At 42.2% G+C, this 13,785-nt stretch overlaps 1 protein-coding gene and 1 long non-coding RNA gene across 2 annotated transcripts in view; one reads left to right on the forward strand and one right to left on the reverse strand.

Annotated features, from left to right (window-relative positions):
- Nucleotides 1–10,147, reverse strand: part of LOC132250159 (uncharacterized) — a 71,743-nt gene extending 61,596 nt beyond the window's left edge. Inside the window, exon 1 of the long non-coding RNA XR_009461772.1 lies at nt 9,486–10,147. This is a non-coding gene — a long non-coding RNA (uncharacterized LOC132250159). The remainder of the gene's footprint in view (nt 1–9,485) is intronic.
- The window catches only part of DGKI (diacylglycerol kinase iota), a 186,758-nt gene that overhangs the window by 153,139 nt on the left and 19,834 nt on the right, over nt 1–13,785 (forward strand). The window lies entirely within an intron of this gene.

Consider the following 13,785-nt stretch of genomic DNA (forward strand, 5'->3'; position numbering starts at 1 on the left):
TGCTGAGTGAATATTAGGCTGAATGAAAGAGGCCAGAGAATAAATGTTACCCTTCAACCATAGAACAGGTGCAGCACAGGCAATGGAAATAGAAGCTTACTGCATTTATTTAATAGTCTGCAAGCCCTGAATCAGGGTACTTATATTAAAACACATGAATAGTGTCATTGACTTCAATAGCACTACTCTAGAACTTAAGGTTAGGAAAACACTTAAGTGCCTTGCTGCATTAGGGCTGTGAGGCCAGATCCATATAATTTTCATAAGTGTCTCCATTTAGGCTTAAAATACATAGAAATGATGGGTGCCTTGGCCTATAAGGGTGGACCAAATTGATAGGTTAATAGTCAGTGGAAAACTGGCTGCTTCCAAAGGCTGATCCAGTGCCAAGGTGCTGTGAAAAGGGTGCCTAGAGGTAACCAGTAGAAAATACTAGGCTCATGAGTGTATCTGAAACTTGGCTCTTACTAGGGGGCCTGACATACGATTGGACATTTAGCACCTTCATCATCTTGCAATGCAGAGATCCAGGGCCTACCTAACTAGGATACCCAGAGCACACCAAATCCATTGAATTCAATACAAAGCATAACACCTATAGTCATTCTCACTTAGAAACATTGGAAATGCCCACTTATAGCACAATCACCAACTGATTAGAACACTTGTTCAAGAAATAGAAGACCTGGCTTCTAGGCCCTTAATCCAAGGGGATTCAAATCTTCCCCATCCTGGCAGAGTGCCCATACAGCTAGGCTATGGGCTTGACTGGGCTGGGCTGCCCCCCACTTTTCCTGTTGAGACATGACCTGGGCAGCCAAGAGTACAACAGTCTTGAGTGCATTCTCATAGGAAGGAATGAGAATGCTCAGCTGTAAATTTGATTGAATTCTAGCAACTTCAAAAACCCCCACAGCTTGCCTAACTGGAAATGCTCACCCACACACATACTGCCTAAGACATCTCCTCTGCTACATTGTGACATGTGTGTTTGGATTTTATTATTATTACTACTACATTAGCTTCCAGTGTTTCCAGCCAAATAACTGGTTCTATTTCAAATCCTAGAATGGCCATTTTAGTATTAATATTATATTGTAGCTACAACGATCACATTACCCAACTGCAAAACGAGGTCATTTTCTCTCAGTCTCATATGCTGCTCTGCAATCAAGTTGGTAACACCAGAATGTTACACTGGTGATTGGCCATAACACTTTATAAAAATAACTTCTTTTACTTTGATATATTTTAAGGCTGACTAGATGTCAGGAGAGAGACAAGCCTGCTCAAGTAAGAGATGTATAGTCTCCAAGGAGGAAAAATCCAGAATAGGGATTTCCACTTCCTTCCTCTAGTCTAAAGGGATTGTTAGTTAAGATGCTTATAGAACCATGTCAACATTCACTGATCAGAAAGACAGCTGACAAATATATCAAATATAATTGTAGCACTATAATTTGGTCGCTAAAACATTTTTCAAAAACTCCCTATAGCCAAGGTTATTTTTTCTTTTTAACAGACATCTACCTAATATAAAATTTAAAAATAGTTCTGACAAGAGACCCATTTTGTAGTGGAGTAGCCACCACATAGTGCTACTGAGTCTCATGTCCCCTTGTTTGCTCTCCTTCCAGCCCCATCAATTCTCCAATGGGCCATTTCAACAGAAAAAGCGGAGAGTGCCCCTTACCAACCTAACTTATAGATTTTTTTCTGATCAACATGTAGGTGGCCAATTACTTTAATTGTCCATATGGTTTTAGAGCTGCTGGAATGAAGTCACTTTGGACCCCTTTTTGTGTTTAGACCCTTAAATTCCACCTACATTCTATTTAAGCAGCTACAAGGCCTATTTGGATATGATCTTCAGTGACTACAATTGGTTAGAACAACTAGTGTAAATGAAGGGGGGTGACTGGGGCACAAGTCACAGCAGAATAATATCAGCTGCACTGATGACCTGGCTGCTGCCTCACTGCCAGCAGCACAGTCACTGACATTGCTGCATATACCACTGCTGCTCTGGACACTCAAACACCCAGTTACACCTCTGGTTATGACTTTCTTTCAGCCTTTCAGTCTAAGGCTATGTAAAGACATTCAGTTTCTCCTAGAAGAGTCACTGATTTCCCAGGAGAAATCATGAGTGTACAGCTGTCCAGTATTTTTCTCCCAGAGCAAAAATGGCTGTTTCAGGAGAAAAATAACCTGGGAACTACCAGGGTTAAATCACTCCTGGGAGAGTTTCTCCTGGGAGCTTGAAATGTCTGCAAAACTTATCCTTCTGAGAGAAGCCATAGTATAGTTCTCCAGAATCCTAAGGTGCTTTACTCCACCCCCACTTCTACTCCCAGGAAGACACTTTATCACTCACTAGACTCTACTCCTCCAGCTAAGCAGCGTGCAAAACATGCCCCTTCACAATCCCCACATTGTGCAGCAGGGAGATACAGGCTGACCCTGAGTCATCTGGGTAAGCCAATCAGGGTTGCCTTGTGCACTGCTGCCATCTCTTGCCAGGAAGACTGTGGGAGCCTTCAGAGCATGCTGGGAGGTGTGCACAGTGGCTGTGCAGTCTCAGCACTGCAAGCTGTCTGCTCTTCAGGGTTTCAGCATTCAAATGTGTGTTCAGGCATCTCCAGGTAAATTTTTCTACCAGGAAAACAAACCTAGGTGAGTATTCCAGATCATCTGATTGTCTGTATACAGCCTAAAAAACAGTAGCCTCCAACAGCGGAGTGGCTTCTATCACTCTGCTGTAGCACCAAGGGCCAGATCCACAACAGTACTTAGATGTTAAAATGCAATTCAGGTACAATTTAGAACCTACTCTGGTTCCTGCAGATCCCACCATAAGTGCTCTTGCAAGTTTCACAGTCAAACAGCTACTTGCCCCTACCTTGCTTAGCTTATAAGATGTGACAGGACTATAGCAAAGGCTGACATACTTGAATTTCTTGGTAGTTATTAAACCTGGCTGATCATTAACTTTCCAAAAATTTCCAACCTTGAGCTCATTATGGCTGTTGTAGACAGTGAAATTCATAAAACTGGATATTTAAAGTAATTACTGTTTTATGTTTTACAAAGTTAAAAGCTGAACTGAATGGTAGTAGGGACGTGATGGTGGTTTTCTTTTTTTTACAGAGCTAAAGTCTACCTAGCCGTTAAGGAGCATTGTGACAATAAAAATAAAAAAGAAAAGTAGTCCTCATTCTTAACTTCCCACTACTTTTATATTACAGCAAATAATAATGATTCTTCTTTCCACTAGTCAGAATGTGAAACTTGCAAATGTGGAATCTGCACAGAAAGTACAGTCATTTAAAATGCAACAGCACCGTACATTCAGTAGCCAAAAGGGATCCAGATAAGATCAAAGGTGAATATAAAAAAGTGACACATTACAATCTGACACAATACTATTCAGCAATATGTAGAATTGTCTTTTTTATAATTGGGGTATTTTACAGAAAAAACTTTGATAAATTATAGAAAAAATGAAAACAAATGCAGATTTTGAATTGTGACAGAACTTAAAAAGCAACTGTCTTTATTTTTATCAGTAATAACTGCTAATTATGGGAACCACAGATTACAATAAAAAGAGCAAAAGGAAGATACAAGTTGATTTTTTCAGAACTCTAAGTAGGATTTTTCAGTAGAAGCCACACCAAATGAATCATGTCCACATATATCTTTTTCACACTCATTTATGGAAGTAAATTTAAACTCAGAACGTATCAGCTTCCTCAAGAGCTGTTAAATGTAATTAAGTGCCTTCCAACAGTGGCCCATACTTCTGAAAGACAGAACATGGAAACATAAACCACAATACTCAGAAATTCATGCCCTATGTTAATGGTTGCCATTAATCAGGCATTTGATCTATAGAAAATCAAAAACCTTGTCATTAAAGTTGATAAGTATGCTAATCACCTTTCTGTCAGGCTAAAAGAAGGAGCAATTAAATGACCTAAAGAAGGGTATTTTGTGACTAAAAGCTTGTCCAACATCTTCTCCAACTATGCAGTTGCTCCAATAAAAGGTATTACAAAAAAGCCCTTGCCTCTCCCAAACCATCAGAATAATTCTTTAACCATCACAGCTATATCAATACTCCTATCCTGTGGGTATGTTTTCACATTCATTAATGTGCAGTAGTTACTGCACATTTAGTTTAGTACTTGCTGAATGAAGTACTAACTAAATGTGTAGTAACTACAGTTAATTTGTTTATCACGGTCTAACCTAATACTTTAAGAATTGACACAACATTCAGTTAATTAATAGCAGAAAAGCTTGCTTTAATAACTACCAACAAGCTGTAAAACTAAACGATAGGAAAATAAAAAACGTTTTTCTTAATATTCAGTAAACAAGCTATTACTGTCCTTGTAATATTTTAGCTGCAAGAGATTTTTACCCAAGCAGGCAGAAAGCGGTTCTTATTTTTACAGGTTTCACAGAACATGGGTCCTTCGTTCTGGGCTGAGTACAGGATGGCTTTTTGATCTTCCCTGGACTGCACACTTTGCTGGCAGTTTTGTCTTGCTTTTTATACTATTTTAATTGTATAGCTTCAAAGCATTCCTTCTTGATAGCTGATTAATCAAAGTCCTAACAAAGCAGGCAAGGATGGAATTAACATACAGTAAAAGCTGCCTTAACCGGCATCTTACAATTCGGCACACACTATTAACCTGCATGCTGGCTTCTAAGGTAAAAGTGAAACTGGAGTGAAACCAGAAGTGCCCACCATGGCACTTCCAGTTTCTCCAAGCCCCCATGGCCCAGAGGAAAACAGCCTGCATTGCCGAGCCCCCACGGCCCGGGGCATAGCAGGCCACACGGGACTCACCTCCTTGCCCCTCGCGGTCCACATATGCACTTCCTACACATCGCCAATGATGAACATTTAGAGATTGACTACCTATTTTGAGAAATGTGCCTTAATTAATTAATGCAAATGTGAGGTACTGAGGATCAAATGCCACTGGGGACAACAGGTATGAGGTAGGTTAGATGCAGTCAGGTAGACTGATTTAGTGTAATAAACATTTAGACATTTATAAAACTTTAGACAGATATTGGATATTTGCTTTGTGAAATATGCCTTAATAAAAGGGGGAAAGTGTTAACCGGGATATATTTACAGTCATGTTTTCATGGCTCCTGGTCTCTTACAGGCTTTGATTTGAAGTGGATATTTTAGTTCATTTCCTTTAGTGACACTTAGCTCAATTCAGATGTATATGTAGTCTTCTCCTTAGGCCACTTGGCTTTCTAGCTTGCTCTCTGAGTCTTGATATATATGTGTAACGAGTGTATCAGGTCTCTGCTAATAATTTTAACCATTACTTTTATTTTTTAGGCTCAGGTGTGATAGAAGGTTAAGGACTGTTATCATCTTATGGCATGGGTCTGGTATTGGGTACCACAAGCTCCACTTTCTCTATGCCTAATGGGTTGCAGCCATTAGTGGAGTTTTATTTTGTGGCAGACTTGTAACCACAACCCAGTATTGCCCCAGCAACTGTCTTGCATTTTTATGCAACAGGCACTGTCCAAGCTTTCACAGCCATCAATTACCCATGAATAAAGATGTGCATGCACAAAAATAGCCCTTTTCATAGGTAAGTCCTATAAAACAGAATGTAAGGGATTTGGGGAATCTGTCTATGCAGACCTTAATATATATTTGATACTGGGGAGATTCTGAATTCAGCTGCGTCCAAATGCAAGCACCATTTTGAAAAGGCTTGTTTGTATTTTCAGCTCAGCTCTCTGTTGCTTCTGTATTGAGCTAACACTCACAGAAAAGTGACAGGAGGAACCCTTGGTCCTAGAAGAGGGCTACTAAAATATGATCATCATTAAACTTTTTCAAAAGTTCAAACTTAGATGATCATCCATTCAAATCGAGCACTTTGAACCAAGAGATGGTTATCTCCCAGGTCAAACTAATTTTTCAGTCTAAACTCCAAGGGGGCAGTGGCAGAGTATCTGGTGGGAACATCAATTACCTGATTAAGCTTATGAGAGGGTCACCCAACAAGGATGTCTGGATTTTATATAACAGTAGGCCATCACCTTTTTACCAAAAGGTAAAAGAGGCCACAGAGACTCCATGTGTAACTGCAACAGAAAAGAAAATAGAACACCCTTTTGCAGCAATTGGCTCTCTTTAACTACCTGCCTGACTAAGGAAGTAGGACATAGGGGTGTGCAAAGCGGGCCCTAGTTGAGTCGGATTCAGACTGGGCCCGAATCAGGGACAGTGATTTGATTTGTTGATTCGGATCACTGTCCCTGATTCGATTCAGCTGAATCCGAATCTGAAGATTCGATGCTGATTCAGAAAAATCAGAGATTCAGACATAGATACAGCTTTAAATGTTTTTTCTACATACCTCAAGGTACCAGGCACAGCTCATGAACGCTGTGATGCTGGGTGGATGGAGCATCCCACAGGAGTGCAGGGGGGCCCTCCACGTGCTTGGTGGCGAACCCAGAAGTGGACCGGAAGTACTTCCCATCCACTTACAGGTCTGCTGGGGAGCAAACTGGGGGGGGGGCCCTGCATCCCACAGCTTGGCAACTGGCTGCAGGGGGATCCTGGGTGCCCCCCCAGACCCAGGAGGCACCAGTTGCTGACTGGGGGGGTGCGGGGGGCCCCCCCGTGTGCTCCCTGGTGGACCTGGAAGTGGACTGGAAGTGCTTCTGGTTCATTTCCAGGTCTGCTACCGAGTGCGCTGGGGAACCCCCCCTTGCTCTTATAGGACACTACATGCGCCCCAGCATCGCAGCATTCATGAGCCGCCTGCTACCTAGAGGTATGTAGAAAAAACATTTAAAGCTGTGTCTATGTCTGAATTGCCAAATCTTTCCAGATCTCTCCGATTTGATTCAGAGAAATTAAAGGGTCCTCTGATTCAATTCGGATTTGGAGATTCAGCCACCAAATCAGGCCGAATCTCTGCTGAATCGAATCAGTGACTGAAGCTTTGCACAGCCCTAGTAGGAAACTGGCTACAGAGGAGAAAGATTCCATGATCTGGAGGAAAAGCCGTGTGCGAGAGGGTGGATCCTGGACTCTCTGAAGGATTCTAACCTGAGGCTAAATGAGCTAGTTGTCAAGGACACAGAGAGGGATGCACCCTACTCAGATCAGAAGAAGCTTTACAGGCACACAGGCCCTATGTAGCAGGACCCAGATACAGCTTCCCAGTGAGAGTCCAGCAAAGGGAATTATACCAGGTCTGTAAAGCAGCATTTCTAACTAATCTAATGGCACAAGCAAAGGGACACCTGTGTACAAGGGTATTTCAGAAAGTAATGGCAATTTTGAAATAAAACCACTGTGTGTGCAACAATCATTTATTCAGCCACATCACTTCTCCACATAGTCTTAAATGATGGGTCCATTTGACAATACCATCACTGTTCCGCACTGCTGTGTAGATTCCCATTCATTGCACACAAAATGTTTTCCTTTTTTTCCCACATTGCCATTACTTTCTGAAACACCTGTGTACATTCTGCTTCCACAATTTATGGAACCACTTTTGAAAAATGTTTGCTGTACGACTAAGAACTTTCTTAATATTACTTCCTATTTGCGTTGCGCAAACTAGCGGAAAGTTCACATCAGCATTCACAGTTTCCCTTTAGATTCTCAATCACCATGTTCTCAAGCAATCTGAGGCAGAGACCCAATGCAGGTTTGAATGGAATGTCTACCTAATTAGAAACAGGACTTATAAACTATGAAAAGTAGTGGTATTTCAATGCAGTTATATATCTGTATCAGAAAACCTTTTTCAAAAGAAAGTAAAAAGTTACTCTACAGAGCAGAGAGGTACATCACCCGACACTTGCTAGAAAACAAGAATTCAAATCTTATTTACACTAAAGTCCCTTCACTCTTCTCTGGCCATGTAAAGACACCTTTAAGTCAGTATAGATTACTGTTAGGCTCATCTGACCCCCATTTATGTGATCATAGTAGCTGAACGGTGCTATGGTCTAAATAAGAATCTGCCCAGGAACATTCCTACAAAGGACGGTTTGGACTGAGATAAAAGAATAGGGATGATTAAGGCATGGAAACTTTGACTGGCTAATAGTGCAAAGATGCTTTCCTTTCCTGTGTGAGACAATGCCAACCAGCTTGGCAAAGGAATGGATATTAAGAGGAAAGGACAGTCAATGTAAATGGTCTGAGGAACAAAGAACAGTTGCAGATCGACAAAGTACCATCTGTCTGACACATTCAGCCTTCTAGAAGGATATATTTTTAAAAAAAGCCATGACACAAACAATTAATGTCACTTTCAGGAGTGATGAAGTGGAGGAAAGTGTTGCTGATCAAGCAAAAAACAGACAAAATTTTGGCTGGCTAATCCAGGCACTTTATCAGCATGGCATTATTTTGGCGGGGGGAAACTACTTGAAGAATAATTAAATACCAATGTATTTTTTATTTAAAAAAGATTGAAAGCACAGAAAATCAAGGCTGAGACTGCCCCCCCCCCCAGCTTTACTCATATTAGTGGAGAGTTATTCACATAAGCAGTCAAACTCAGATGCCTCTCTCCTCTCCTCTCCAACAGTGATCTGTTACTGTACGTGTGACCCTGGTGTGCTTTGGGTCTGCCTGTCAATGCTCATTAAGTAACTGCTCATCAACAAAGTCAGGGGTTCACAGTGAGACTCTAAATAATCAAAAGCCAATTCAAGCATTTATTTGTCGAAACACTGAAGCTTTTTTTAAAATTTTTTTTGCATTGCCACCGTTAGCTGAAAGCATTACAAAAAGATAAACCCAGGTGTTAGCAACTTTCAATCACTACTGATTTGTTATGATAAACTTTTTCTTATTCTAGCAATGCATACAATTTTCTGCTTTGTATCTGGGCGGATGAGGAAGATATAGAAAGAACACAATTTAGGGTAATCGCCCTTATTTTTCACTCAGAGGGCCCCAAATTCAACCAATCTGTCTGGGTCGTTGGTCATTCTACATTGCAAAATACAATGCTGAATAGTGAGCTGCTCCAGTATCAGAAGCAGTATAGCCATTGCACTTCACTGGGAGCAGCAGGATATATTAGCCTTGTTTGAGAGCTGTGCTGCTCTTGATATTCAAGCTAGCTCATTCAGGCAGCAAACTCAGGTATCACTACATGACACTGCACAGGCATACTGTTAGATACTGCAGTAATAGACACTTCGGAAATACAGAACAGTTCGATTCCTGAGCCAACTGCAGGAGAGCCCAATGAAAGGCACTCCTTGCACTACAGGTAGTGTTCTCTGCACCAACCCCAGACTTGCTGAGCTGAGACAAAAGAAAAAAAAATCTTAAAACCTGAACTCTGATCCCTAGGAAGCAGATGATTCAGCTGACTGTCGACATACTTTCAAAACAGTATCTAAGTGCTTTCTTCCTTAAGTGGTTAATTAATCAAAATAAATACCTGCAGTCAGGAGCCTGTCCTGCTGTGCTGTCTTTGATTTGTTGAGAGAAAGCATTCCGAGACATCTCAATTTGTTGCCATGTGAATGGTTGTGACGTCACCCTGAAGTATATAGCCTCTCAGCTGGAGCTGTGTGAAACCATCAATCGCTCTTTTCAGAGTATTTGGCATACAAATCGAGACTTTTCTTCTTTTTTTTTTTCTTTCCCTTTTTGCCAGTTCTACCAGTACCAAGAGGCTTGGATTAGTTGTTTAATTCTCTACTCGGATCTCAATTCAGTATGACCAGATATTTAAGGGTGGAGATTTGCTGAGAATAATGTCTGTTGGCACACTAGGGTCTATCGGCACATAGACCTGGGGTTTCCCGGGACTACAGGGAAAAGAGAGGCCTCTGGCAGCCTGTGGCCTGCAGGAATGAAGCCTAGGTTTGGGCTGGCATATTAGGACATGAGGATGGACCTTACACTATTTGCTTTCTGTTCCAAATTCCTGCAAACTGACTCTCATGGGCTGAGTCCTTTTTCCTTTGATACTGGTGCCATTGAAGAATGCACAGTGAATGCCAAACTCAAGGGAGGAAACCATCATCCTTGTCCTCAGCAGAGCATATTATCTCGATTAATCCCTCACACCACCTGGGGAAGGAGACAAAGAAACTCATAGAATCTGCTCTATCCTGAGTGAAGCCAGAGGAGGGCATTGAGGAACTTGTAGGTAGTAGGCCTTTTCCATGACAGCAAGTCCAGAAGGGTCATGGAATTTTTTTGCAGATCCCCCTGACATATAGTGCAATAGGATGCAAAACCAGTTGACAGGACACTCTTTCTCCAACCCAATCCCAAGGCATGAGGGGAAGTCCCCTACCCTAGGATGAATCAATTTGTTGCTGTGAAATGCAGTTATTTTGACAGGGGCAATTCAAATTCTTTCCCCCACCTTACACATGCACCAAAGCAACAAATATACTAAGAGCTACAAATTAATCCAGATCCCCAGAAAAGTAAGCTCTCAATTCAAAGAGACACCATGTGCAAATCAATTCAATTCCACTTCAGCCCTTTGCCTTCTTTAGTGCTATATCTATCACTTCCCTCCTCCAGTTTCTATTTGCAGACTCCTTTCATTATTGTACGGCTTCCTACTTTTCAGCTCCCCTGCTCTTTAACCACCACCTCCTCCAGGCCTTATGGAACCTTACCCCTACTCACCATGTAGGCACTACTGAGAACGCACTTCCCAGGTCTCCAGAGAGGGGAAAACTGCAGGGATGTTTAGCATATGTTTAGCATGCCATAAGTTTCTTCAGTACCCCTAAGGACTCCAACGGAGTCCTGTGGCCCTGTTGTCTTCCTCCATGTGGTATTGTTTATAGCCTACGATACATCCTTGGTCACTCTTTGGTAGTACTACCATCTGCCAGAAAGTACCTCCTGCTGTCTTCCACAGGCATTTGGGAAAGCCTGGGTAAGAAGGTGGGTCTTGCAGCTCTTTTGAAGTGTATTCAGGAATTCAACTAGAAATTTTAATTGGAATGCTGTTTCTTAAAACACCCTCTGCTCCTAACATGAAGCAGTACTCAATAAGTCTGCATAAAGCAGCCTGAGAATACTGCAGAAGTCTCCAGACTGAGAAATACTTGCAATTATCACCAACTAGGTATGAGGAGATTATTGTATGACTCTAGGCGTGTCTACACATTGCCCTATGGTGATGTAGGAATGTGCTGTGTCACAGTACAGCATTCCATGGCTATGTAGCAATCATGCAGGTCTACATGTGACTGCCAGCTATGTTGCCATAGCAGCAAAATCAAATTGTGCGCTGTGTGCATAGTGCAGTAAACACCCATATAGCGCATCATAGCAATATCGCTGCATGGCGATGTGTACACATAACCTCCACGTACTACTCTGAGGAGAAAATCAATCTCTACCTTTACCCTTCATAATTTGTTATTAGATTGTATTAAAAAGGCAGGCTCCCAACTTCGACTTTTCAATCCATTCTTCTTTTCTTAATGAATTTACCATTTATGTCTTATTCCCTCATGGACACAGAGCCTATTCCCAGTGAGAGAGGTTGAGTTTAATCATAGCAGAGTTATCTGGAAATGACATTAGTGCATCAGAGAATGTGTTGCCATGTCTACTAAAACAAAACAAGGCAAAACAAATTTTCAAGGGCTTGTCAAACAACAACAGAGACAACCGAATAAAGTGATAATTACTGGCAGCTTGTCAGCTCTAGGTCAGAATTTGACCCAGGTGAATAGTGATCGAGCACTGTAATTGATTCATAGGTACCTACACAGGATTAAAAGGAGTGTAGGCACTTAAGTCCCCCAAAATGATCCAGATGAACTCTACCCCACCAGTCACTAAGCCATTTGTATACCAGCTGCATTCTAGGCACAGAGATTTGGGCTTCTGAGGATGGTCAGAAGTGATCCACATCAAGCACCTAGATAAATGACAACTGCCAAAGTTCTCCTGCACTCCGGACTGGAACTAGGAAGTGTCTAAAGTCCTTCACAGTCCCCGGTTTATTGGGCATCAACAGACTGAAGCTAACAACATTGAAGCTCAGTACAAATCACGGCACCAAAGTTCACTCTTGCGGTAGTGATGGACACATTTTGCCCGGTAGCCTAGTGGGCTTGTCCGGCAAGTGGGAGACCTGACTTTGTGACCCTCCTCAAAGTCAGGATTGAGACTTTTGACTAAGATTTCCCAGGAGAGTACCCTAACCATCAGGCAGTCTACATGCTCCATCACTTGTGTTGAAGAGTGGTCGATGGACAGCCAAGATTACAAGAGTCCATAGCCAGAAGAACTGCATGCAAGAGGGAGCCTAAATCTGTAGCTTAGTGATAGGGGCACTCCCTGGAGAGGGTGAAATCTTAGGTTCTGGTCTTTTTTACTAGGTTTATTTCTGTTTAAACTGATGATTGTGTGAGGTAAACAGTCCTTGGAGCAGGGAGCCTGATGTTGTTTAGCTGCTTATTTATTCTCACAAGATTATCCATTGGTAATGTATATATTTCATGACTGGTGTGCAAGCAAGCTAAGGAAGTACGGGTTGGATGAATGGACTGTAACTTAGATAGAAAACTGGGCTGGAGCATCAGCTTCAAAAGATAGTAATCAATGGCTCGATGTCTAGCTGGCAGCCAGTAGCAAGTGGACCCTCAGGAGGTTCGCAGGTGACACCAACTGGGGGGAGTAGTAGATATGCTGGAGGGTAGGACTAGGATTCAGAGAGACCTAGGCAAATCGGAGGAGTGGACCATAAGAAATATCATGAAATTCAATAAAGACAAGTGCAAAGTCCTGCAATTGGGATAGAACAGTCCCATGCATCAGTACAGGTTGGGGACTGATGGGCTGAAAAGCAGCTCTGCAGAAAAGGACCTGGCGGTTACAGCAGATAGTAAGCTGAATATGAGCCAACAGCATGCCCTCGTTGTGAAGAAGGCTAATGGCATCATGATCTGCTGGCAATGCTTCTAAGAAGCATTGCTTTTCCCATTGCTACACAACCAGGGGATGAGGTGGACAAAGGTCCCCAAACTGCCTACACAGGAGTGACATTACTTAGACTGTAGAAATCCACATCTTGCACACCACACAACTTTCCAGGTGCTTTAAAAGAAAAAAACGTTTGTTGGTTTTCCCCCTCCCTCCCCTTCCTCTCCCGCAGCGATTAACTCATTTGTGATGTTATTCCTGGAGAAGTAATGAGCTCCTTATGGAATTCTCACCATGGAGTTTCCAGCACAGTGTTTGCCAAAAAAAATGCTACAGTATTGTTTTGTCTTGTTCTTTCTTTAATCCCTTTAGGCATCCTTAATGAGGACAGCACTTAAGCACGCAATGAACTTTACACACAAACCTGAAATGAAGCCCATGCTCGATAGTTGTCCTGAAAAGGGATGGACTTAAGAGTGTGCTGAAGTGTTTTCTTGAGTTGGGAGCCTTAACTCATTATTTCGCAGATGATTAGTTGTGGTTTTTTTCATTGTCCAGAGAGTATGCTGAAGCTGTGCTGTAAATTATCCAGTGTTGAGGAAAACATGTAGAATTCTGGAGGCTCAAAAAGCATAACGGCTTAAGAAATGCCATACTGAGTTAGATCACAGGTTTAATTCACCCTGTGCCCTGGGCAGAATCTGGATCACACCCTTCCTTGTGGGATGGATCTGTGGGACCAGTGGCAGTGATGGGGGCAGTGCTAGGGATGGGGCAGGTAACCCTTAAGGTGGTAGTGAGGCATGCAGCAGTGACAGCAGTGGGTCAAG

Source organism: Alligator mississippiensis, chromosome 4 (assembly GCF_030867095.1).
Source record: "Alligator mississippiensis isolate rAllMis1 chromosome 4, rAllMis1, whole genome shotgun sequence".
NCBI classification, from domain to species: domain Eukaryota; kingdom Metazoa; phylum Chordata; order Crocodylia; family Alligatoridae; genus Alligator; species Alligator mississippiensis.